Here is a 25,082-nt window from a genome sequence, read left to right on the forward strand (position 1 = left end):
AGATTTATGTGGTGACTGGTTGCCCAGGTCTTTCTATTACTGTAGTGGAAACCCTAACTCCCAGCTTGAACCAGTGATGGAGCACCTGGTGAGAAGGCAGGGCCAGTCCAGGGAAGCTCAGGTGCATGCAATGCTCCTGAGTGACTGGAAGGGATGGAGCCAGGACCCACCCCTTCCCAGACCTCATTTAAGGGTTGGTAGTTGAGGTGAGGTTGTTTGGCTGGAGCCCCCTACATACCTGATGTCTTTCAAAGGTAAGCAGCTTTTTTTTTCTTTATTTTCTGCATCTGTTGCTGCTGCATTTGGTCTCGTTCTTGTGTGCTGTGGCTAAGAACTTTGCTACTCTATTACTGCTGTACTTTCTGTCATAGCATTACATGTACTCTGGAGACTTAAAGGCTGTTCAACACTTTGGTTCCTAGCTTTATGTTACCAGTAACAGAAGAGAAACACAACTTTTCCCAGCACTGAGGGTGCCCTGCTTAAATTAACCTTGCAGTTTCTATGGGACATAATGCACAACAAGGTGGTCCTGGATAGTCTGCTAGCACTAATAAATGGCCTATAGAAATCATTCAGGACTTTAACTAAAAGGATAAGTAAGTTCTAGGGTTAGAAGTGAAGGATTCAAGGCTCCAAGCCCTGTTCATTGCCTTTGCATTGTCTCCCAGGTCAGTAAGTCTCCTAGATTTCTGGGATATATTCCAGTTCCCAAAAGATCCAGCCCTTCATGTCATCCAAAGAGTCTATACATTCTTTCTTTCATTTTACAGTCACATCTTTTGCAATATGTGATCTTAGCAAGATCCATTTGAAATGAAGTCTCAGAGCTGACAAGCAGTGATTTATCACTGTACAGAACTGGAAGAGGACATACAGGTAATATTTGGTGCATCCCTCATTTTTGCTAATAGTTTTATTGGGTCTGTAGAATAGTGAAGGCAATCAGTCAGGCTGACAGCATTGTACGTGCCTCCAAGCAAAGGGAAAACCAGAGAATATGTTCGAATTTGTGAGGGTACAGTGTTTAAAATGGCACAGAACAGTCAGAGAGTAAAGAACAACTACACTACACTGGAAACATGGTTCAAACCAGAACACCGGGCAGTGATTGGCCCATCTCTGGTTCCTTTTGAGAAACGTTTATTCACAGATATTCCTATGATGAGTTGAGTGGCCTTGTGCCAAATGGCTATTTTGCAGATGAAGTGTACAGGCCTCAATTGTCTTCAAAATGGGAGAATCAAGACCCATGCATTTTGCTAGTGAGCCTCTCAAAAAGACTCCATGATGTGGTGTAGGTGGCTTTTAGCAATGCCAAGAAGATTGTACTCAGAGGGGAAAAAGCTCATCTTCCAAAGCACAGCTTCACCTGTATCACTATCAAATTCCCCATAAGGTTTTCAAGTGCTTTATAGGTACAAGTGGCTCAGACCCTCAGAACAAGATTGCACACCTTTCATGGAGAGATACAGGAAAAGCATTAAGTTCTACAGAAACAGAAGTGATTTAAACTTCTTTTTGGCATTACTCACTGTAATGGCAGACCAGCCATAGGTAACCCATAGGAGGAAGATCACTGGATGTTTTCTGACACTTCCCAGAAGAAATCTTACCTTTGTTTCCATGCTTCTGGGAAAGTCATGTAGGTTCTGCTTTGAGATCCATTGTGTCTTTGTCTGACGACAATTGCAGTAAGGTCAAAAGCCCCAGAGTACTTCAAAGCCCGTCTGAATCTGCTGCATGGTATTTTGAATATTTTCTGATTGCTGCCGGATTTTGTGCCCATTAATTTAATGGCCCTTTCTTCAGACCCTATTCATATTTATACTGAAGTGGGTGTTGTTTTTTTTTTAATGTACTCTTGGCATTTTTAAAATACAGGCTGTGAAGCTGTTCTCTCATGTAGCTTAATGCTGAAGGAAAGGGTGGAGATGGGCAATTTCCATGCTCACAGCTCTTGCTGTTGTAGAAAAGCTGATGTGTAATTTTACTGTGGCTAGACTTCAGTGATCTGAACTCTGCTATATGAGGAAAAGTGGGTCCAAATGCCCAGGCTGAAAATTAAATATGCCTTTTAATAAATGATTTAATAAGTGATTTGAATAACATTGCATTTCTCTTAGAAACAGACACTCTGCAGCATTCAAATACGAAGTGCCTGAATTTGAGGCATGAAAGGCTAAATCAAGAGCAGAATGTAAAAAGAAAAAGGAAAGAAACAAAACTGAGAACTCAACCATTGGATGAACTTCAGAAAGCATGACATTTTCTCACAGTGCATATATTGATGCTTGTGAATAGGTGCTTACCCAGCTAGCCAGGAAAAAACAATTTTTTTCTGCATTTCCACTTTGATTTGCCATTGAGTTCAGATGTGTTCCATACGTGAATGTTCAAGCTAAAGAAAACAACAGCTTCAACAAGCGAACCTGTAGAAGAGCAGTAAGGAGTTCAGCCTCCTTCCCTTCCCCCTTTCTTGCTGTAGAAGGGTCCCCAGATGTGGGGCCTGTGATGCAGCTCATCCGTTTTGAGCCTCAGTGGGATGAGGCTGAGAGGTGATGGGCCCTGTAGGATATTCCTATCCATTTTTGGTGAGGGAACCCCACATCTCAGTGGATTCACTAAATCCATGTTGCTGGAGAGTGTGCTATTATGAGTTGCTGCATATCTGTACTATTCCTGAACACAATAGGATCAAACACTGGTAATATTGCATCCTTGTCAATGCAGGGAGACATTTCCATCTGCTGGCTTTGTCTTTCTCTGCTGTTCTCTTGCCAAAACCTCACGGCAGTTTGCCAGCTCTGCTTCTAATCCTCTCATCACACAATTCATTATGAAATAGGCCAGCTCGTAGGGACTCCATCCTAAGCCCACAAATGGATGAAGAAGTTAAAATAATGAAATTATTCACAGGAATTGACTTCATTTATATATTTTGGCGAAGCCCCCTTTTCTGGGAAACTATATTTTGATGAGAGCCGGGGCCTTTTGCACCTCATTACGTTCTGCTGGTTGTGGTGCAAGTTCCTCCCTGCAGAAAACTCCTGAAAGGAAAATGGGTCTTTGAAAATGTCAAAATAATGTTTTAATACGTTATATATAGTGTGGATGTGTCTGTATACTAATATTGTGCCTTTTCCTTGATACTGAATATTTCTGTATTATTTTGAGGCCTGTCTTAAATATTAATAGGCATACAGCATGATGTGTATGTATTCCCTTACCTTTTCACATACGTTTTAAGTACTGTTACTACTGAGTAGAGATTGAAAGATGAAATGAGCACAAAATCTTTCAATGTTTTCTCATTTGACCAAGCAGATAAGAGCAGCACTCTTCTATCACGTAGGGATAGACTTTGTCAGTAGCCCAGCAATTAATCTGGAGTAACCACTGTAATATATAGGAAAATATATTTAACAAGACTAGCGGGTTTTTAGAATATTTTCACTGAGTTAATGATTTCAAGGTTTCATCTGTTCCTCCTAATCCAGAAAGAAAATGCTTCCAAGCATCGGCCTTTCCAACAAAACCAAAGTTCTGGCAAACTCTAATGGCCATCAGTTTTCTTTACACAGATTGACTGTGTGTGCATCTGACATCTGAAAATTTCTACAGTAACCTTCACAAATCGGATCTGAAGATTTTAGGTAGGCAAGATCACATTTACATATGGAGCAGACAAGCGTTAAAGGGGCACAGTATCAGACACTTCATTTTCATGCTAAACAGACAAGCTGGGAAGCAAGGCCTCAATCACACGCATAAGAAAGGGCAGGAAAGGCAGAGCCTGATTTAGAGATAGCTTGTTAAATTGTTAAGATCTCTTGGGGACCTGCTGGACCTGCATCTATGTGCATTAATACATGTCTACCTTGAGGAATAACCTCAATATAAAGGGTGGATAGGAAACATATTTTCATTTTCTTGGTTTATCCTAGTTCTAAGACTAAATAAATAAGTAAATGAAAATACATGTATATGTATAGATAGATAACTTGACCACTATTGCAAGCAATATTAGCCTATGCTTAAATAAAAGATGTAGTTTTCCTAGCACCTGCACTTTCTTTGCATCTGTAAGTGCAAGATGTGACATGTATGAAGTTTTCTGGGGATTTATCTGCTCAGATTTGACTGAACGTAACTAAATAATGCTGAGGATTTTGGAAATACTATTTGAAGCACTGTTTTCATGGAACTCACCGTAGTTGCTGCTTGAGATTGCAGTCTTAAACCTATTCGGTGTGGGAAAGAAAAGCAATAATCCCTCATGTTGCTTGGAGGCACGTAAATACTAATACTTTCTCCCCTAATAGAACCTTCCAGCTCAATGGAAGATTTTGGAGCAGTTTTGCAGTCTTATATAGGTAATAACTGAGGATAGTAATTATTGTATCCCAAAGCAGTGAGGTGAAGGGGAAGGACAAAGAATGAATTACAGACTTAAGCAGTTAATTTATTCAATCTTCAATTATTTATTTCTTTTCAATAGAAAGTGAACAGTAATCAGAAAATGTCAAGTTGTTGTACATTTCTCTGGAGGCTTTGAATACTCAGTTTAAACAATGATTGAGCAAAGATTTCTCTGTTTCAGAGTTGATTTCTAAGCATGTTGGAAGGCTTTGTTCCTTTCCAATAACAACCAGGAGCCCAGTTATTACCCCAAGTTTGTGGGAGATAATGTTCCAACACTGTTCCTACATGTTTTCCTAATTGATTTCTCAGTAGCCAGAAGTCTGGCATTTAAACTCTTTCTGTGGTGAACAGATTGAGACATCTGACCTGGAGCTGTCAGAGCAGAGCTTTGAGCCTGACCTGAATTTGTCACCATGCTGTGCGAGCACCTACTGGTACTCACATTGAGTTTTCTGAAAGTAACATTCTAATCACCTTTGTTTTTGACTAAAAACAGAGCCCAAAGTACTAATGTAATAGCAGAAGCATTTCTTCTCAGGATTCATCTAAAGATAGCTAAGACTTGTCCAGATGCTGGTGAGGATACGTGCTCACCAAGCATGAGCCAGTGCAGAGAGCATAGAGAGCTTTGAAATCATTCCACAGAGCAAGTAAAAATGATCTTTTCCCTCCTTTCTTCCTCCGTTTATGACAAACAAAGCTCATTAATAATGACAAATGAAATGTGAAAACTTCTGTGACTTGCCTAGGGCTGGAAACCGGGTCAGTAATTCAACTACTATAAGAATACAATGTTTACGGCTCCCAGCTGCCTCTTTGCCTCCCTGGATGGTGTTATTTGTTTCCATGGTATGCTGAAAATGCCCTGAAGTATAGAAGAGGAACTTTTAAGTACTACATGTGATTGCATAATGACAAAAAATGGGATTGTTTAGAATAATTTTGAACTGAGCCATGGATAAAAATTATCTCCTAATTTTGCTGATAGAGTGCAAGAGTTCAGTAACGTACCTTCAGTAATGGCACTGCTGCAGCTTACAAAGAAAATGTGATCATTTCTGCAAAGATAACATTAAGACAGCTTAAGGCAAATTAAAAAGCAGTGACGTATAATTTAGAACTGCTTTACACACAAACCAAGTTGTTATGAACATTACTATGTGTTTTCACATACTTGGGAATAAATCCTAGTAATTTTATTTGGAACTTTAGCTCAAGCATTGAAAGATTAATGAGGTATTAATGCCTAATAGCTGTATACTTTTTAGCACAGCTGTTCGTATGTTTAAAAGCACTTACCATTGTTGTAGCTTGAATATAGCACGAAAACAAAAGCCCAAATAAACTGGCATGTATTTCAAGAAGCTCACATCAAAGCTGGGCTCATATTTAAGACTCCTTTACAATCAGATCTTTTTTTCCTTGTAGCAGAAAGAGGTGCAAGGGAATCCCAGCAGAAGGAAAGTGGTAAAGAGCTGAATCTGACTTGTATTCACCCTTAAGCTGGTTGCTCCTGCTTTCCAAATTCAGTGACTTTGAGTGCATCTATTTTGCCTCATGATAGCAAAACCAGCAAAAGCAAAACTCATCGCCAAACAGGACTGCCTTTCTGAATAATCACAAATTACTTAGCAGCATTCTGAAAACGTTAGCAGCAAGGCAGGGTGTACGGAGGCAGCACAGAACGCGGAGTGCTGCACTGAATACTAATACGTGACCTGTGACAGAGATGCACTCAGGACCACTAAAAGCATAAGGACAGGAAAATGAATGGCGAAGAAGGCGACAATCATTAGGAAAAATTAATCCTGGCTGAATTATTGCCTAAAGTTAAGCCTCAGGAGTCAAAAAGTTCTGACTGCAAAGGAGACAGCAGTCACTTAGGCATAAAGATGAAGATCTCAGTATCACCGTATCTGCTGTAAAATGCTATGGATAGAGCTGCTTGTGATATAAAGTGTTAAGCTGAAAGGCATCCCAGCTTTTCTGGATGCAATGAAGAGGAAGGGAGCTGTGGGTATTTCATCACCCACAGGTAGCTAGAAATTATATAGGAAGCTGTAAATCTACAAGAAAGCACTATATCTTCCCTCCCCATTCTGTACCTTTGCTGGTGCACCTCCAGCATCATCTGTCTCCCAGAGAACACCAACATCCTCTCCATTCCTTGATTTCCTTTTAATGATGTATTTTCATTCTCCTGGCAAAAGCAGAAATCTTATTAACATCCCACCAATGTAACTTGAGTCCATGCTTCTGTACTTCAGGCCAGGAGATGCAGAGTCTCAGCAGAACACAGGGAGAAAACATAGAGGAGCTTTTTATTTTTTACACTGGGATGGCTGCATGCGCTGTCACAGCCCTTTGCTGCTATTCCCGGGGCTGAAATCTGCACCTGGCTGCTCTGAAGCCACCCTTTCCTATTTAACTTTTAACTGTTTTTTCCCCCTGGATATTTGTCTGCTATCTGCACAGTTTAACTTTCTCAGGTGTTGCTAGAAATCAAATAACATCTGCCACACAAAATATATTAATCACACTCATTTTACCAGTGTCAATACCTATTTCCCATGCTTGCCTGATATACTCATGTGTATTTGTGTGTGCAAACTGTGCTACCAAACTTTAGGGGATCAAAATGATTTATTGCTTCTGACACCAAAGCACATCAAAGGACTGAAGGTGCTGATCCATTTCAGCACTTCAGAGCCCTTCTCCTCTCATTCTGAGTGTGCACTTGCTTGTCTTAACTCACACTTCTTCCTTGATTTAATAGCTTTGACATAAGGATGAGCGTAGCATTTATTTATTTAAGTGTGCTGGAAATGCAGATCAATGCACCCAGAGCAGGAGTAGTTTGCTACTTGATGGCAGAGTGGTTCAATTCTAAAAAGGGCACCGAGGTTCTTCTATAAAGACAAGCAGAATGCAGGCAGCAAAGAGGAATAACCTATTAGAAATTCAGCACTGTCTATGAGATGCTCACAACCTTCTGCTGTGGTAGAGAAGAAGAGGTAATTAACACCTTTAAACTCAGTGACAGAATCAGTTTCTTTCCTTTCTCACCTCTATTCCTCCCTGAAGAGGCAAAACAAATGTAACTTAGTAAAAGCCATCCCAGCCTATGTAATTAAGTGGGTTTTTTTTGTAAAGAAAGCCTTTCTTAGCTCCTTGGATGGCAAACAAATAAGTACAAATCCTAGATGGACCATGGTTTGCACTGGGTGGGTAGGTGCTATAGGAAAAAGGAGAGCTTTGGGGAAATTAAATCTTGGTGTGTGCACTTTGCCACAAAGATCTGTTAGTTTCTTATTGCAGAAAATACTCTCAGGAACTGAGCCTCAGCCTCATATCGTCTTATAAATAAGGACCGTTACTATTTAGTAAATTTCTCCCTCTGGTGGGCAGAGTGCTATAAACAGCTGATCTTTCTTTAGCTGTAAAACCAAGTCTTGAAAAATCCCATTGATTGGATGTGAGTTCCTGTGAATGAGCCATGCAGCATGAGGCTGTGATCTTCATAATGCAGAGGCTTTCCTAACTATGTGCAGGAATGTAGGTCTCACTTTCCCACCCCAACTGATGCTAAAGAAACAAAGGGGATGTATTTCTACTGCTCAACAATGCAGTAGTTCTTCCTCCTTTCAAGTTTTCTTTAATGTTTGTCTGGAATGAAGTGATATTTTACTTGGGTTTTGGGGAACACCTTGAGGAAATTTAAACTGAGAAGAGAGACAACGAGTGGACAAGATACCTTGGATATACAACTAGACAGCTGCTCCTTCATGGCCATATTCTTTTGCATGGAGCAAGACGACACCTGCTCTGCTTTGGTTTGTGGGATGTGTTTCAAAGTTGTCAGTTGCTTGGCAGGATACGTCGCTACAATTTGGGCCATTTAGCAGACAGCTCATCATCCAGTATTTCAAAATGGAGCTATTTTGCTGGAGGCATTTGTGAAATAGCACATTTGTGCAATCAGAAGGAAATGGGGCTCATTTGAAACATCCCCGTAATTCTCACTACTGCTCTCATCAGCATAGCATCAGAGCAACTTGCCATCTCTAAGGGCAATAGGCAGGCACGTTGTTTCCTAGTGAGGTATGCTGGAGCCATATGTGACATATGTTTCAGCATCTCTGATGCCTTTGGCTAGCAACATTTAGCTACACGTGCCCAGAGTTTCACAGAGTGAAGGTTTTGCTGCACATGCTTGGATCCAATGTGTACAGGGGGACTGTTTTGCTACAGTGCATTTTTGCTTGTGAAAACTCTCCCACTAAGCAAGGAGCAGTGGGTTTAGAACTGATGTTCTGGATACTGGTGCATTTTTTCAATATGTTCCCAAGTGATGTGGTCAATGTACATTGCTGTAAGTGGCGTGACCTTGAATATAATTGCTTGGTCAACAGTATAAAATGGCTTTTCATATAAAATCTCCCCCTCAAAATATAATGGCTACCAGATGCCATTACAAACATCACTTAGCATCAAAAACTGCACCTCGTTATAGAGGAAGGGAAAAGGAAAAAGAAGGAAAATAAACACTCTAGTCTGGAAGAAGAGTAATCCTTTAGAACCGGTGTCAGAAAAGAGAGGAAATGAGGATGTGAGTTACACTTTGTCCCTCTTTGAATTCTCTGTCTAGGTGAGTCTGAGTAATCAACTCTCACAACATTCATAAACTCTCTGGGAGTGAATTTCAGCCTTGTGAGTTCATGCTGTAAGAAAAATGCCATAAACAAGCTCCCAGAAAAACCATTTGTTTCCACAGAGGGGCCAGACCACGGGGAAATGTCATAAAATGAGACGAAGATGTGGCCTGAACTCTAACAGGCAGATAATTCTCCCAGATTGTCTCTCTGCACCATCAAACAATAACTTCAGATGCTGTTCAAATATGACAGTATTGATCAGGTCAGTGCTTATCCCCCAGATCCGTTCTTCAGTTGAATATTGCTTGACAGCTTAGTGGCTCCAAATCATTTCTCGGTAAGGGAGCCTCAACAAATGACTGTTTCATTGTGGCAAGGCAAAAAACATTGAATTATCTGTGGGTTAGTTTATGGAAAGCCAATGTGGCAATCGTGGAGTGTCTGGAATATGAACTGTCATTTGTGCCTTCCCCAGTGCCAAACCAGTAGTCGAGTCTCTGCCATGGCAGTTCTGGGGGATGTCTGTAAGCATTGCCAGTGAACAATGCTGGTGGTACAAGTGGGAATTATTCAGCTTGTCACCTGGACCAGAGTCACAGTGGGGTCAGATGTCTGACCTCACACAGCTCTCCGAAAGAGATGTGTAATGGAACAGGCAAATTCTTGGCTCAGAGGTTCCCCCATGTCCTCTTCTACCAGCATCCATGCAAAAAGAACACGGGTCTTTGCACACTGCCACATGCAGAGCAAAGACAGCACTGGGAGAGGCAGGGTGATAAGAAGCCCAGTTTAATGCTTTCTCACACCTAGATTAAGGAGCAGTGCAGGCTCAAACTGAGACAAACCCCCATCTTCTCCCCAAGACCAACTGTCTCCCTGATGCCAAGATTCTGTTCCTGTATTTACTCTCTCATTTTTGAAAGAATTCGCAGATGACAGAAAAGTGAAGTTATTGGTCCCACTGCAGATAGAAGCATGTGATTCTGCTGTCCGTGAAACAACAGCATGGTTCTTCTGTAATGGAGGAAGGAGTGACTGACATTAGAACACCCAAGACAACAGGTCCAGAGAAGGATTTGCCAAAGGAATCTGGTAGTGACCAGTAAGGTAAATTAGAAAATATTCCCATTACTAAAATGTAATTCAACAGATCGTTTCCATGTTTCTTCCTGATACCAAACTTCCCTTACAATAGTGGGTTCTCAAACAGCACGAGTGTATAAGTTTGCTTTGGTTGGTCTGATTTCTAGATGGTCCTGTGTGGGGCCAGGTGATGGAATCAATGATCCTAATGGGTCCCTTCCAACTCAGGATGTTCTGTGATTCTATGACTGCTGCCCATAAGGACACTACCTGCTGCTCAGGCATAGCCCCAGGATGCCAGCAGCCTGCAGAAGTTGTTCCTGGCAGGAGTTATGGGAAGAACAGGGGTTAACATCAACCAAATTAAAAATCAGAAGGGGAAAAAAACAGATTCACCACAATGCAATTTTCATTAGTTTCTCTTTCCTATGAGCTACCCTTTTTGGATGCAATAGCACAGTTTGTTGGGTTTGCTGGTTATAACTTTAATGGGGGAAATCTGTTTTGAATGCTCCTGAGGAGTTTAGTGAGATCCCGCAGTTCTGTACTTAAAGATGAATCATCACAGTTTATCATCCAAATAGTTTTAAGCAATGAAAACTTACTTTGGTTGTCTTAATTCCTGGTTTTTGCAGCACTATTGTATTTTGTAAGTCCTTTTCATAAAGGATCCTGCTAGCATATATGACAATTTGGAATGATTTGCAGAGGTGGATCTTTAATTCAAGGAGCTTTTTACCTTCTTGTGATACACAATAATTACTGGAGGGAAAAGAGGTTTTAAAATAGGATTTTAGAAGTTGTGCTTTTGTTCCTTTTATTTATTTCACAATCACTTTATATGATATCTATGGATTTATTTATTGAGGCTGCTTATTCTGAAGAGATTGTACAATCAAATTACCTTAACATGACAGCTGGGGTCGTGGAATACTGTTTGGGGGGTGAGAGGGGGTGGCTCCTCCATTGAATTTGCATCCCACACACCACAGAAAATCAAGTCTTTCCTAGGAATATTCACTCCCCTTCTGAATTGCTGAATTGCTTAAGTGCATTTCAGGGCCTTTCATTTCACTTAGTCTCACTCTATTATCAGTGTGTTATGCTATCTTCAAATACAGCTCTTAAGCTCTTTAAAAGGAGTTGTTTTTAATCAGAATTGATTCCTTTTCCTTCTGTAGTGACCACTGTGTTTGGAACATTTACTTATTCTTCAAAACTGAAGAATCCCAAATGTCCCTTGACAGTGTCTAAAGCCTGAATTTCCTGAATCAGATCCTTTTCTTAAGATGCCATTTAAATCTCCTTGGCTTCCAATTAAGCCCCATACTTGTGAACATGGCAAAGGGCTGATCACTGCCCATGCAAAGATAACCTCTCTCGCAGGCTGAGACTTATCAGATTTTTCAGTTACTTTCCTTTTGTAGAAGAAACAAATTCATTTCTGTCAACTTTCCATTGCAACTTGTTTTCACCAAAACTCTTACCATTTTTCATTTTGTAGGCTTAAGCAGTTAATAGCTCATCTGTACTCATTGCAATTTACTCATTGATCTGATCAAGTTGCTGCCATGCCTAACCTTGGAGCTTAATGTTCTCTCTCACTTGAGATTGACCTCGTGTGGTAGGAAAGCACACAAAGCAACTCAGAGCCAAGTGATCTGAGCCTCTCCCTCCTCCTCCTCCTCAAGAAAAACAACCAGAAGTCCCAGGGTTAGTCTTATTAGTTAGTTTTGTCTGATTTTAACTTCCATGGTTCCATTTCGCGTCTTCATCAAGCACTGTTGGAAGTCTGGAGGAGTAAAGGATCAGCTCTACAGTCATTGCAGATAGAATAAGGGACAGTGATCTGTAGGGTTTTATTAATAACCATTAACTACAATAGAAAATCCAGGGAGAGGGATCCTTTTGTGATGGCAGTTACCAGGATATAGGACTCCATAGGAAACTGTCACTTTCTCAGTAGCTACATAGAGAATACTATGCAACAGATAATACTGTGCTCTTTCACAGACTACCTGAAGACTATGGGATGGAGGTGGTATGGAGGATGTGTACCCTCCCTTTCATCCTCAGGCAGAAAGCAGACAGGCTGTTGAGTGTTTGGCTTTTTCCTCTTTCCATCTGTAATGCAAATGAACAAAGAGTTTATCTTGATCTCTGTATCCTGGCACTTCAGAGGTTTACAATAATTACCTCAGGATACCTGCAGCCCTAGGAAAAGCACCGACAAACATTTTACCTGTTTTGTAAATCCTATTTGCTCTCAAGAGCCAATCCAACTACAGAATTAAAAATAAAGTAAAAGTAGAAATCAGAAGGAGAACAGCAGTCATTTTTAAAGCTGAAAATGGGCAAATTCCTGCAGAGGTCTGCTATCAGAATCACTTGGCATTACACCTGGCCAAGAACTGTGCTGTTCCTGTGCTTGGTTGTCCTCTGCTGCCCTTTCCATTTATTAAGCTTCCCCAGAGAAGTTCTCCAGGAGGAACAGCAGAGAAAAATACATGACTGTAAGCTGTCTTCAGATGATGACTGTTCCCTGGCTGTCTTCAGATGAAAATAAAATGTGCCTTAAGTTGTAGCTAAATTCATTATTTTTGAAGCCACATTGGCAAGCCTCGGGCAAGCAATGGAGAAATTAAGTGTTAATGAGAAGCCTGTCCTGAATCACTTCTTCAAATAGACTGTAGATCTGACCAGCTGAGGCCTCCTGGGCACACAGCAGGGTGAGCAAGAGCAAGAGAGAGATGCTTGTGGTGCCAGGAGGAATGTCAGAAGGGCTGTTACAGGATTTAGGGCACCCTTTTCACTTTTAAGAGGCATTGGACCACTTATAAGCAAGGAAAGATCATTGGGGAAAATAAAAATAAGTGAAACATTCCAGAGAGAGTGATTAGGGAAAATGTCTATTAATTGTGTAACTATTGTGAGATGAGTGTTTCCAGGGAAGGCAGTGCCCTACAACCAGCACACCGAGTCTCCTTCTAGTGCAGTAGAAGTATCAGGAAACAGTCAGGGTTTCTTCTCCTGTGATGTTCAAACTTTTCTATCCGCAACTTCTCTTCACCCCATAGATTTCTCTTGTGCCAAACTGCAGTGCTGGATCTGAAGAAAACTTTCCTGGCACTGTCTGTATGGATTGAAAATTCAAAGCTTTCATTCTATGTCTTTTATTGATCAACCTGTGCTATTTCTGGCAGAAGTAAAAGAAGAGCTCATAAAGCCATAATGATTCAGGGTTGGAATATAGTGAATAATTTCTTTTTCAAGTACAGCATCCCCAGACTTACCCATGCAATGCAGGGCAGATGATTGCCTGTATTGCTAATAAACATTCTCCTGTCACTAAGATGAATATCGACCATTAGAGTTAAATCATATAGAATGTCTTGAGAAAGAGTAATTCCATTAATCTACTAACTCTTCTCACCATTGCTAGACGTGTGAGCCGACTAATATCCAGGGATCACTGCTTTAAAAGGTATAAGAATATTATTTCTTCTTCACTAGGAACATATTTTCTTAATTTTGCAGGTTTAAAAAACAGACTTAGAACCAGAGGCTTAGCACCAGCTCCATTTCATAGTCAGCAGGAGCTGCTCTGCCTTTCTTCCGGTCAATAGCTCAACACAGAGGACATTTTCTTAGCCCAGTTCAATACCCAGACCTTCCTGAGCTGGTCTGACCCAATCCCTCCCACTCCTGCAGCCTGGGAGATATTTGTTAATTAGACTCTTCCAGTCAAACCTGCTGCAAGTCTCCCACTTTCCGTGGACTACTGCAGCACAGATCAGAGCAGGAGCAGGTGCTCTTGGCAATATCTCCCTGCTGAGCAGATGTCTTATTTCGTTTATCGCGTAGGCAAAAAAACAAACAAAAACAAAAACAACAACAAAAAAAAAACCACAAAAAAAAAAAACACCTTAAAAGAGAAAATTTCTCTGTAAAGTAATTAGTTGGAAAACAGCCCATGTTTTTTCAGGTTTTAAAAATAGATATAATGTTCTCAGTTTGCCAGAAATGAACCCCAAATTTCTCCTTTTCGTTTCCAGAATGAAGAGAGAAACAAACCTTTTCTGATTATAGAGATGGACTTGGAAGATCTGGCTCAGGGCTGGCATTGGGTAACATCAGAGACTCAGGTCTAAAACCACATACTCGGCCCTTAACCCACGTCATTCTCACATCCATAGCAAAGGTTCATTGTTCTCTTTTGGTTTGGGTATTTTTTCAGAGCTCTCAGTCGGGCTGTTACTTCCTCTTGCTTCTCTCATCTCCCACAGCTGAACACTTTGGGCCACGCTGATCCTGCCCAGTGGCCACTTCAGTCCATTTTCTCCCATTCTTGAAATTTATGGTCATTTTTGCCTTATTCGTTTGATAAGAAATGGATATTTGGAATTCAAACAAAACTTTCTGACTCGGATATTCCACAGCGAGGCAATATCAGCATGCACTGACATCTATATTAGCAGCAAGGTAAACTGTCTTTCTTTGAAGAAATATCTCCTTTTTAAAGTTTCCCCTGAGGTGACACAGTTTCTGGTAGATAAATACTTGAAGTGCTTTCTCTTAGAAAAATGGAAATGGAAATCGTTTGATGTTCTCATAAGGCACAAACCCATGGGGCTGTTTGGGACTTCTCAGCAAACTTCCTACCTGTATTCTAGGATGGGGGATTAATTTCAGATTGTGAGTACAGCTGAGAAGAGCAGTAAAGGAAGAGCCAGAGGCTGCTGCCTGGATTTTGTGCAGGTTTTGTTCAGGTATTGTAGCCACAAAGCAGCTGAAATAAACTTTCCACAAACCCTGATTTAGCTGATTGCTAAAGAGTGTGAATATCACAACAGGTAGCTCAGCTATCTTAGCTTGGCTCAACATAAGCATGGAGAAGTGTAAATATATTCAGCCTACAGGGGAGAGAGCAATTCCCTGAATTGGCTGGGGCTGCTTCTGGCTTTTCTTTCTCCTGCATCACTCCAGTGTGTTATCTGCATTTCCTGATTGCTTCACACTGTTCCTGCTAAGACCTTTGACTCCTACTCGCTTCTTTTTTGACATCATTTGAGAAGTAATAGCTTTTAAAAATTGTATTTCAAGCAATTGACTTTCTGCAGGGCTGAGAACAGCAAGGCTATTGTGCAGTGGTGAGGCCAGGGAGCAGATGGTGACACTGATGCTAGTTATTGAGAAACGAGAAGATCTCAGTAACTCATAGCTGTGGAGATAAGTGATTTTCTACATAAAACATCATGGAATAGTTTGAGTTGGAAGGGACCTTTAAAGGTCATCGAGTCCAGCTCTCCACATAATGATCTGTTACCCTTTGACTTCTGCGTATTCCTTTAATTCTAGTCAGTATCCAAACATTTTTCCTGTAGGTTCCTGAATCTTTTAGCAGTTATAAAGTATTTATTTGTATTGTCTCATGTCTGTCACTCATAGCTGTGTGCTGCTGGCTGGTGGGAGAGAACAAGCTGAAACACAAAGCATTTCAGCAACACTGGCATAAACAGTGCACAAGTGCCAGAGGGGCTGATTTGGGAAGATTCTTAAGATATATCTGCCCCAACACTGTCAGTAGCTGTTCCTTGGTGTGAAGTGTTGAAGAAATGAATGTGTGCTAAGGAATGTTGGAGCCACATGTGCAGAGGTGGCACATCTGGCTCTGCCTTTTCTCCCAGAAAGATGTACCCTCTGGCAGTAGGAGAGAGCTGGAGCTGGGAATGCTGCTGTATGGTGAAGCTGACTGAGCCCTAATCCTGCCCTCAGCCTCACTGCATCTCAGAGAGTGAAATGCCACATGTGGGAATCATAGAATAGTCTGAGTTGGAAGGGACCTTTAAAGGCCATCTGATCCAAGCCCCTGCAATGAACAGGAACACCCACAGCTCCATCAGTGCTCAGAACTTCTCCAGCCTGACCTGCAATTTGAACATTCAAAGTTGTTTAACGTCTAATTGTAATTGTGTCACATTTAGGTGAAGGACTCTGTTTTGGAAGAAAATCAAAGAGAACAAACAAACATAACCCCCCCAAGGAAACAAAACTCACTGCTTTTGAAGTTAAAGCAAACACTGCTGTTTGCCAGTGACACACATGCTTGCTGACCAGCAAACAGCCAGGAGAGATGGTTAGAGCACCTGGTGTGCGATGGCAGAGAAGGATGTTCACAGGTGTTTAGGGCAGGAAACCATGAAAGAAACAAATGCAGATCCTTGTACTTCAATGTCAAGAGACAACTGCAAATTGAAGCATGTAAAGATCTTGCTGATCCTACACAGAGGACCCACGGTGCATCTTGAATTGCCACAGTTTTCATTGCAGATCTCTGATGTATTTTCAGGGCCAGTTACAAGAAGAAACAGTAGGTTACACAATATTAAGCAATTTCTTTTGATGTGTGAGTCAACAAGGCATAGAGTATGAACCATGTATGATCCTCACGGGCAGCCTCTTGGCTTCATTTCTAGGGGGAAAAATAAGAGAGCACATAATTGTTGGTCCCAGCAGGGAAGGAAAGGAAAAAAGAGCTGTAGCCAACAGCAGAGCTATAGGAGTCCCAAATGTATGAGCTGCTGTGTATGTACCTTCTCTGGGGGAAGCCTGCACAGCCCTAGAGCATAAACAGCAACAGCTGTTTACATCCTCAGCCTGCTCTGGGTGAGGGGGAGGTCTTTTTTTATTTGGAGGAGAAACATTAAAGAGTATCTATCCTCTTTTTTTCCCCAGATTTCACCATGTGTTTAATAGGCCAAAGTGAAAAACAAACAAAGCGCAAAGCCAGCAATTCTGGTTTGGATTTTGTGAAAACATGCACCGTAAAAAAAACATTCAGATATCACATAATTTTTTTTCCTGAGATTCGTAGGAAACAAAAGCAGCCAATACTGACAATGAGCATTTCCCACAATTAACTACTGAAGTTCCAAAACACGCATCCAGGAGGACCAAAAAGGGAGATACCACAGTGGAGAATTTACTTTGAAGTTGGATTAAACCAATGTTCAGTTTTATCAGACATGAGACAAAGAATTGGACTGAAGTCCATCCCAACACAGATACATCCTGACTTTGCAACTGAAGTGTTACAGACCAAAGCCAGCAGTTCTATGCTATTTTGTGAACTTCTTCACTTGTAGTAACACAATATTTGGTTGGGACTTGTAGCTGCCTGGGCACATCTCTTCATTTATCCATATTACTTTAATAGCAGCTAAAATCTATGAAATTCAATCACATTCTTCCCTCCACATTGCCACTGGTCCCAGCTGAACAGCATAGCAATTACTTCATGTGATCTGTCCATATAAACTATCCCCAAAGTGTAAGCAAAGCCCACTAAAGAGGAGTCTTGATTAGCTTGCAAGTCTGCTGCAGGCAGCTGTGACTGAGAGGAGCATGGCTTGGGTTCCACCTGGTGGCCAGGAGGCATCCGTGAGAGCCGTAAGCTCCAAAATACCCTTTTTGATGGCCAGGAGGACTTGCACCAACACTTGACCACAGGTACACTCTGGTCATGGGGATCTGAGCAACACCAAGGGGGTGAGGGGCTCTGGTTCCAATTAGAGCAATGCCAAAGCCTGAGCAGCTGCTCTCACTGCACCTGGAAAAGGGGAACAGGCCCGCCTGTTTTCTCCTGTGCATCCATCTCTAGGGAAAATACACCTGAGGGTCATTAGTACCTTCTCCATCTTCTAGGGTTGGTCAGAGACTGTCTAGAAGGAGGCAGCCAGGGAGGTTTGCTCCTGCTACAAGCCTTTGTAAGTCAGTACACAGAGATGTGGGATCAACAGCTCAGTGCAGTGATGCTCCATGGCTGCTCTGCAGTATGACCCCATACATCCTCCTGAAGCAGTGCATGAGTGCTCCTCCAGACACTTGTCCACCAAATTACTCCCAGTAAGAAAACTGGCTGTTGCACCTGGTCCCATGGAGGGGCTCGGGGCTGCTTACTGACATTAACATTTTTCAAACTTGTTTAAATGTTTGCACAAAAATAGAATCACAGCAAAATTGCTTTCTTGGGAAGAATTACCTCAGGGCAATGCGTGCAGAGGATAATTCTGCAAGAATTCCCTGTCTAAGAGAAGCAACCACCAGATGTCATTGTAGGATAAATTGTTTCTAGAAAATTGCTGTTTAGAGAGCGCAGAAAAATCTGCAGTTATGTCAGCAGTTCACCAGCAACCCCACGCAGGGCACCGTTAGGGCCCAACATGATATTATCTTTCACTCATAACCAGAGGAGCTGGGGAGCTTGGATCAAAGCTGTAGGCTAGATTTCTCAGTAAGATGAACTCAAGGCAACAACTCAGGCACTGTACTTATAATCATAGTACCACTGAACCACAGAATCATTAAGGCTGGAGAAGACCTCCAAGGCCACTGAGTCCAACCCCAACCCATCCCCACTGACCACATCCCCCTGTGACACATCCCCATGGATCCGGAATACCTCTAGGGATGGTGACCCCACCACCTCCCTTTGCAGCTGTGTCACTGCATCACCACTCTTTCTGAGAATATTTTTTTCCTAAAATACAGCCTGAAAAATGACTTAATTTGAGCTGTATTGCTTCTGCTTCAGCATATTGATAAAAAAAAACCACAAACAATCAATCATATTTTCCACTGCTATTGGTTTCTCTATTACACTGCCTATAGGCATTCTGCTTTGTGTCTGGGTACTGCCATGCTTTAAGCTCTATTGTGACACTAAGAAAAGCATTCACTGGTGATAGACACTGCATTCCATCTCTGGGCTGTGGTTTCCCCAGTAACACAGAGACCTGTTTCACTGTATGGAGCAAATGAACAAGCAGGGAGCTCCTTTTTAAGCGCTTTCTCTGCTGGCTTTGCTGGCACTATTCCTGCTCCAGTTGTGCAGGTGGATTACTGACCACCAGAGGTCTCTTCCAGTCAACATTTCCCTGCTTCTGCTATTTTTATTATCAGCTCATTTCTTTGTTCAAAGGATACACGTCCAGGACTCTGTAAGGTGTCACACAAAGAGGTGCCACCTGACAGACTGTTTGGTTTTGGCCTTTCAGACATAAAGGCAGCACAGGGCTAATCACTAGCCTGATGAATAAAACTGCTCCAAGCGTGTTGCAGGACACTGCTCTGGCTCCCAGATCTCCACCACATGTGGGACAGGATTGTGACAAACTCTGAATCACATTCTCAGTTTGCATAGAGTTCAGTGGAGCTATGCTGACATAAGCAGAGCATCTCTTGGACTCCAAACCCAGACCTAACTGTGTCATGTTGATGTGTGCTGGTTCCTTCTACTGGGAAGCAGCATGTCCTATACAGATCCTTCTTGCTGACAGTCCCCTTGTAGCTCACTACATCTACAGGGAGCTGGGATGAGGGAATGGACCTCTTCTGCAGTGTCATAGACAGTAACTCCCCATGGCATCCAAGGAATAAAAATGCATCCTCTCCATTGGAGCAGCTTTGGATCTGACCTGACCTTAGAACGTTCATATTTACATGCCTAAGTTGGAATCAGCTTAGAAATAACATTGTGGTAAAGGAATAATGCATCTGAGATAGAATTACGCATTTAAAGAAAAATAGGTTTGTAAAACTAAATGGAACACAATTAGGAAAGGCCTAAATGAGCCCCTTTGGATCCTACTGATACGTATCATCCTTAGTTGCATGATCACACACTGTTTCTTCTACTGTCTCATCAGCTCACAGAATGGATGGTGTTCACTTAGTAAGCAGCTGTTCCAGATTTTGTTTCCCCTCTGTTTTTCCAACGTGCTGCCCTCAGTGTTACTTATTGCAATGCAATACAGATTTTTTTCCTGAGATGAGGGTTATTCTTTTTTCATTTGGGCTCATACAGGGAAATGACACATGGAAATAAAGCAGCCTTCCCTTTTCTTCCCTATCTTCCTTCTAGAAGTGAATAACCTACAAGCATAAGTACCGTTCCATGAGACTGTACTCCTTCATGTCTCCTGATATTACTCCAATATTTCTTTGTCTGTACATGTATCTCTGTCTATACATTGTTCCCTTGCTGAGGCTCTAAATGGCTTGGGATAAAGCATCCTTCTGCTTTCAGCTTATTGAAACCAAGCAATCCTACAGCAACATCTGGTGCTTATAGTTCTCTCTGCTAACGTGTATTTTGTCTCCTTTCTTCCAGGGCATTCCTAAGGCTTTCTAGAAAGATTAGAGGAGCACCGATTTGTCAGCAGGACATTACAGTGGCAGACAATGTAGAGAAGTCGGAGTCTGATCAGTTCTAATGGAATCCCAGTGTGGTGCAGCAGACATGGAGTGCCCACATCAGTTCTGCATCAAGCAGAGTTCCTCAGAAGGCTCCATGGCAGAGCCTGAAACCCACAGCCTTACAGGCAGGAACTGCTTCTATCTTTTTCTGTCTCTGATTTCTGCAGTCATTGTGTATAGGTCACCTAGACTGGAAAAGAAGAAATAGCAACAACAACAAAAATCCCCCTTACCAGCAACAATAAGCCCCTGTCCTCCTGTGAGTAAGGGAGGCTGGGGAACAGAGATGACAATTAGCCAGGCTGTGTCTTGGAGCTCCCTGCTGTAGGGACACATCCACATAAAGTTGCTGCTGCAAACTAATTGCCTTTGCTGACTCATTCACAGAATCATGCAGGCCACAGACTGTAATTATCGTGTCATAATTATCACTTCAACAGCACAAAGAGTGCACTCTTATCTGATATGATAAAATAGTTCAATTAATTTTAAACAGAAGGAAACACTGGTACATCCTTAGAGCCTGGCCACGAAGACAAAGCAAGCTGTCAGCACTAGATTATTGATTTCATGTTCTCTCCTAGCTTTATTAATTTTTGCTCATGCACTACAGTTACCATTTTTCATGCACTTAGGAGATTTTAATTTGGCATAGTACAGATGAAAAAGAGGAAGATTAGATATAAATTCAGGTGACAGCAATCACATAAAAAGAGGTAAACTGTGGCATAGTGGAAGTGATGGAGCACCTGGTGGAAGGCAGGGCCAGCCAAGGGAGCTCAGGTGAATACAATGCAGCTGTGAATGACCAGAAGGGCTGGAGCCAGGATCCATCCCTTTCCAGACCTCATTTAAGGGTTGGCAGTGGTGACAAGGGGTTCTTACTGGGAGATCCCTGCCGACCTGAGGCCTTCCAAAGTAAGTGTTTTTTCTTCCTCTTTCTGTGGTTGCCATATTTGGGCTTGTCCTTGTTTGCTGTAGCCTAAATTTGTGCTACTCCACTGTTACTGCTGTACTTCCCATCATGTTGCGGCATTATATGTGGGTAATATTTACAGGGAGGTAATGCTGATTTAAGCAAGCAGAAATCTGGCCCTGCTGTGGGAACAGGTTGTCAGGTGAAAGGATTGCTTAGTACTGTTGGCAGCAAGGATATCTGCTGCTCCTTACCAATCAAAAGAGGTTGCTGCTGAAATAAAACTTATATCTGAAGTGAGGTAATTCTACAGCAGAAGAAAGCAAACGTAATCTTTAATGGCAAAGCATCCACATTTTCCACTATGCTGGTTTTCAAAAGCAGTTTCCTTAGGGCTTGTTCCTGCTGTGTGCTTTGGGGGCAGTTGTTGTGCGGCGTATCAGAGTGATTCCCTATGAAGTTACCCAATCAGTCAATAGTTCTGTGCTTTTAAACAACATGGTGAGCCCAGGGATCTCACAGGATGCTTAATGCACATGGCTGTGGTAAACTAATTCTTTTAGCATCTGTAAACTTTCCAAAGAGCGTACTGTGTTGCCATGGTTGCGAGGCATTTCACTGTTCCATAACTATCGCCTGTCAGTGCTGCTCGGAAAAAATAATAGAGAAGTCTGAAGTAAATAGTTGAGAAAGAAATTGGGGTTAAGGTGTTAAGATTAAGGTTAAATTTAGGGTCAATATTCTCTTGCTTTCTAATGAGAAAGGCAGGAAAAGCCCTGTACATGGGAAGCTGTATTTAACAAGCACAGCAAACAGAAGATTGTGGGATATACTTGCAGTGCAGCACCCACAGCTCCAAGAGGGATGTGATTTGCTGTGCATTAATAGGGGCTTTGTTAGTGTGTGTATCTACTATGTGGAGCAGCCCAGGTTTCTGCAGAACCCAAACCCTAAGCTGCATTCCTCTGCAGGGCTGGAAGACTCCAAGGGTGTCTGAATAGTGGGTTCTCCATTCAGTTCTCAAGAGAAAGGGTGAATGTGGCACTTGGGGATGTGGGTTAGAGAGTATGGCAGAGATAGATCAAATGTTGGACAAGATGATCTTAGAGGCCTTTTAAAGCTTTAATGTTTCTACGAAACGTTTTGTTGTGGGGTAGTTAAGAGATGGTGTGTGAAATCCAAGGAAATTTTTGTGGTGTCTACACCCATCAGAGGACTTTCAACAGAGCACCACCAAGAGAATGGAGGGTAAATTAAGGTTGGTCACAGAAGTAAAAGTTTGTGGCGTCTTTTCTTCAGTATCTCTGAAGTTGAGCCTGAACCACTCAGATGCCTGTGGCAGGTTGTGCTAATCAGGGACTCAGCAGGGTTTGGAACAACGAGCCCCAGGAACACCAGCGTTCCCTTCAGAATATAATGAACTTCACAGTGGCTTGTTGTCCCCTAGCATTCTCAATCTTCACCTCAATGCCTTGTAATCTTTATTGCAATTAACCTCATAGCATACCTTATGTGGGCTTTCTTTCTGTGATTGTAGAGAGGCTGTGCAGCAGTTAGGCTGTTCAGATACCCTGTCACACATCTGAAGTTTTTTTGAACAATTCAGATCTGAATGACCCAGATGAGCTCACCTGAACTTGTGTAATATGGAGGCTTTGACTGAATCTGGGAGCTCCAGTAGTTTACTATTGTCCCTACCCTACAGGGGTAGGTAGAAATCTGGTTCGAAACATACTAGCAAGTTATATGTTTCCCTTTCAAATCTGAACAAAACTGAGGGATGAAACAGTCAACAAAATACATAAGATTTATTTGAAATACCCATCCCAGCTCTTTCTACTGATGGAGAATTGTGTTGTGCAATACTACACACACTGGCAGTAATTCCTCATCAGTCTTCCCTTGAGGGGGAAGCTGACAAACAGCAAGGCCAGGATCTGCCTTCAGCTATAACACAAGTGTGTGGTTTGAGGCTGCATGGATGCCTGCCAGACATACAGCTAAAGGCACTGAAATTCAATGTGTCTGATTTTCAGATAGTAAGAATTCTGGATTGCCAGGAAGGTAAAAATACCCCAGTGCTTTTTAGTTTGTACTGCAACTTCTTCAATCTTAAATTAGAAGGCAACATCTGGTAAGATCCAGGAAAACAAACAACTTCAAAAGCAACTTATGGGTTCTGCCCTGTAGCCACTTCTGCAGCCAGGCTTTGCATCCAGTACATGGTTGCATGTTGCAAACTTTTTCCTTGTAATACAAGCTCTGGGAAACTGAACTCTGCCCTCTGTCAACCAGCATCTTTTTTTGCAGTATATCCTGTGCTAGAGGCAGAGAACAGAGGTTGTATGATGTGACACAGTGCAGTAGGACTGAAGGTAACTCTTGTAAGAAAGCAGAGCCAGTAGGGCTTGCCTTTCTTCAGGATGGTGTCAAACATTTATTGACAAACCTATCAAATCTTTGTATGCAGTGTGAAGAGAGAATTACTGAGTTCTACTTTTTTTGGCCAGCTGGAGAATCAGATAGGTGCTGCAAAGAGACAGGAGGGCACTATGCTGTCAGTCAGCCTGACCTAGGAGCTATTTGCCTTAGCAAAAGTTCTGGGAAGATGAGATGACCCAGGTGGATCAGTCTTTCCCAATGCTCTCCACAACACACTACTTCCAGCTCCTCCTCTGCATACTACAACACCTCTTGGATCACTGAGCTTACCCTACTGCCACATAATTCATTGCCATGTGGCAATGGCCACACAGTCATCAGTGAATATTGATGGACGAAAATCAGCACCACAAAATACTTCATATCAGTTCTTCTGCCAGCTGCTTGCTCCAATGGTATGAGGAAGGATAGACTCCATGGAGCTGCTCCTTAATTCAGCTTCCTTCAATCAGGTACAAGGGATCACTGGTTACTAGATCCCCTGTAGGGAGATAATCTACTGTGGACAGATTTGGTGTTCAATACTAAATTAAACTGTTTGACTCTTGGCTTTGGACAACTGCAGGCTGACAGCAGAGTCTGTGGTTGTAACAGAACCACATCAGGGACCAAACACCTGCAGTAACTGGCTCATAGGTGGAATTTGGAGCTACCTGAGAGTCCATCTTCAGGAAAGAAAGAAAACAATGGTGACTTCTGCTTCTCTTTTTCTCCTTCTGGTCCATGCCATACAGAGCACACTGTTCATTTTCTCCTCGTAGGTGTTGAACACCATGAGTTCTGTGAGCATTTCATACCTTGGGGAGGTGGGTGACTCTTCATGCAAATTTTGATTACTGAGACTGTCTGCTCCTCAAGGAAAAAAAACCATCAAAACTTAGCAGCAAAACCTAATTCATGCTGCAATTTGATGTAATTCTAGGTACCCAGTCAAAACTCAGTAGTGAATGCAGTAAGCAGAATAAATACATGTTATTTCTGCTTAAATGTAGGAGTCCACCCAATCAATTATTCCTCAGCACATCACTTCCTAAGAGTGAGCATCACTTAATATAGTAAGTGCACTTTCAAAGCAATTTATATTTTCATGAAAAAATGACACTTTTTCTGAAAGCAAGGATCTAAAATGCATTTATGTATTTATGCATGCTTCACTTACATAAAAAGTGCTTAGCATACTTGATGTTAATAGCAAAGCTTCCACTGACTACACTGATGTATACATTTTTGACACATATGCACAAGTCAGGTACTGTATTTGCATACTGAGCAGGGAGTTTGAGCTCCAGCTTTCTGGGGCAGAA

At 41.9% G+C, this 25,082-nt stretch overlaps 2 long non-coding RNA genes across 3 annotated transcripts; both read left to right on the forward strand.

The window, feature by feature from the left end:
* Positions 1–771: 771 nt before the first annotated feature.
* Positions 772–17,612, forward strand: LOC107320097. The gene is made up of 4 exons (XR_001558135.2): positions 772–879; positions 9,200–9,342; positions 10,004–10,187; positions 14,219–17,612. It is a non-coding gene; the product is annotated as an uncharacterized LOC107320097 (long non-coding RNA).
* A 1,313-nt stretch (positions 17,613–18,925) lies between these two features.
* LOC116654066 lies at positions 18,926–20,779 on the forward strand. Of its 2 annotated transcripts, none has more exons than XR_004308939.1 (2): positions 18,926–19,077; positions 20,335–20,779. It is a non-coding gene; the product is annotated as an uncharacterized LOC116654066 (long non-coding RNA). The 2 variants fall into 2 exon arrangements; XR_004308938.1 differs by having other exon boundaries at positions 18,926–19,056.
* Positions 20,780–25,082: the final 4,303 nt, after the last annotated feature.

The sequence above is a fragment of the Coturnix japonica genome, chromosome 13, assembly GCF_001577835.2.
Source record: "Coturnix japonica isolate 7356 chromosome 13, Coturnix japonica 2.1, whole genome shotgun sequence".
NCBI lineage: Eukaryota > Metazoa > Chordata > Aves > Galliformes > Phasianidae > Coturnix > Coturnix japonica.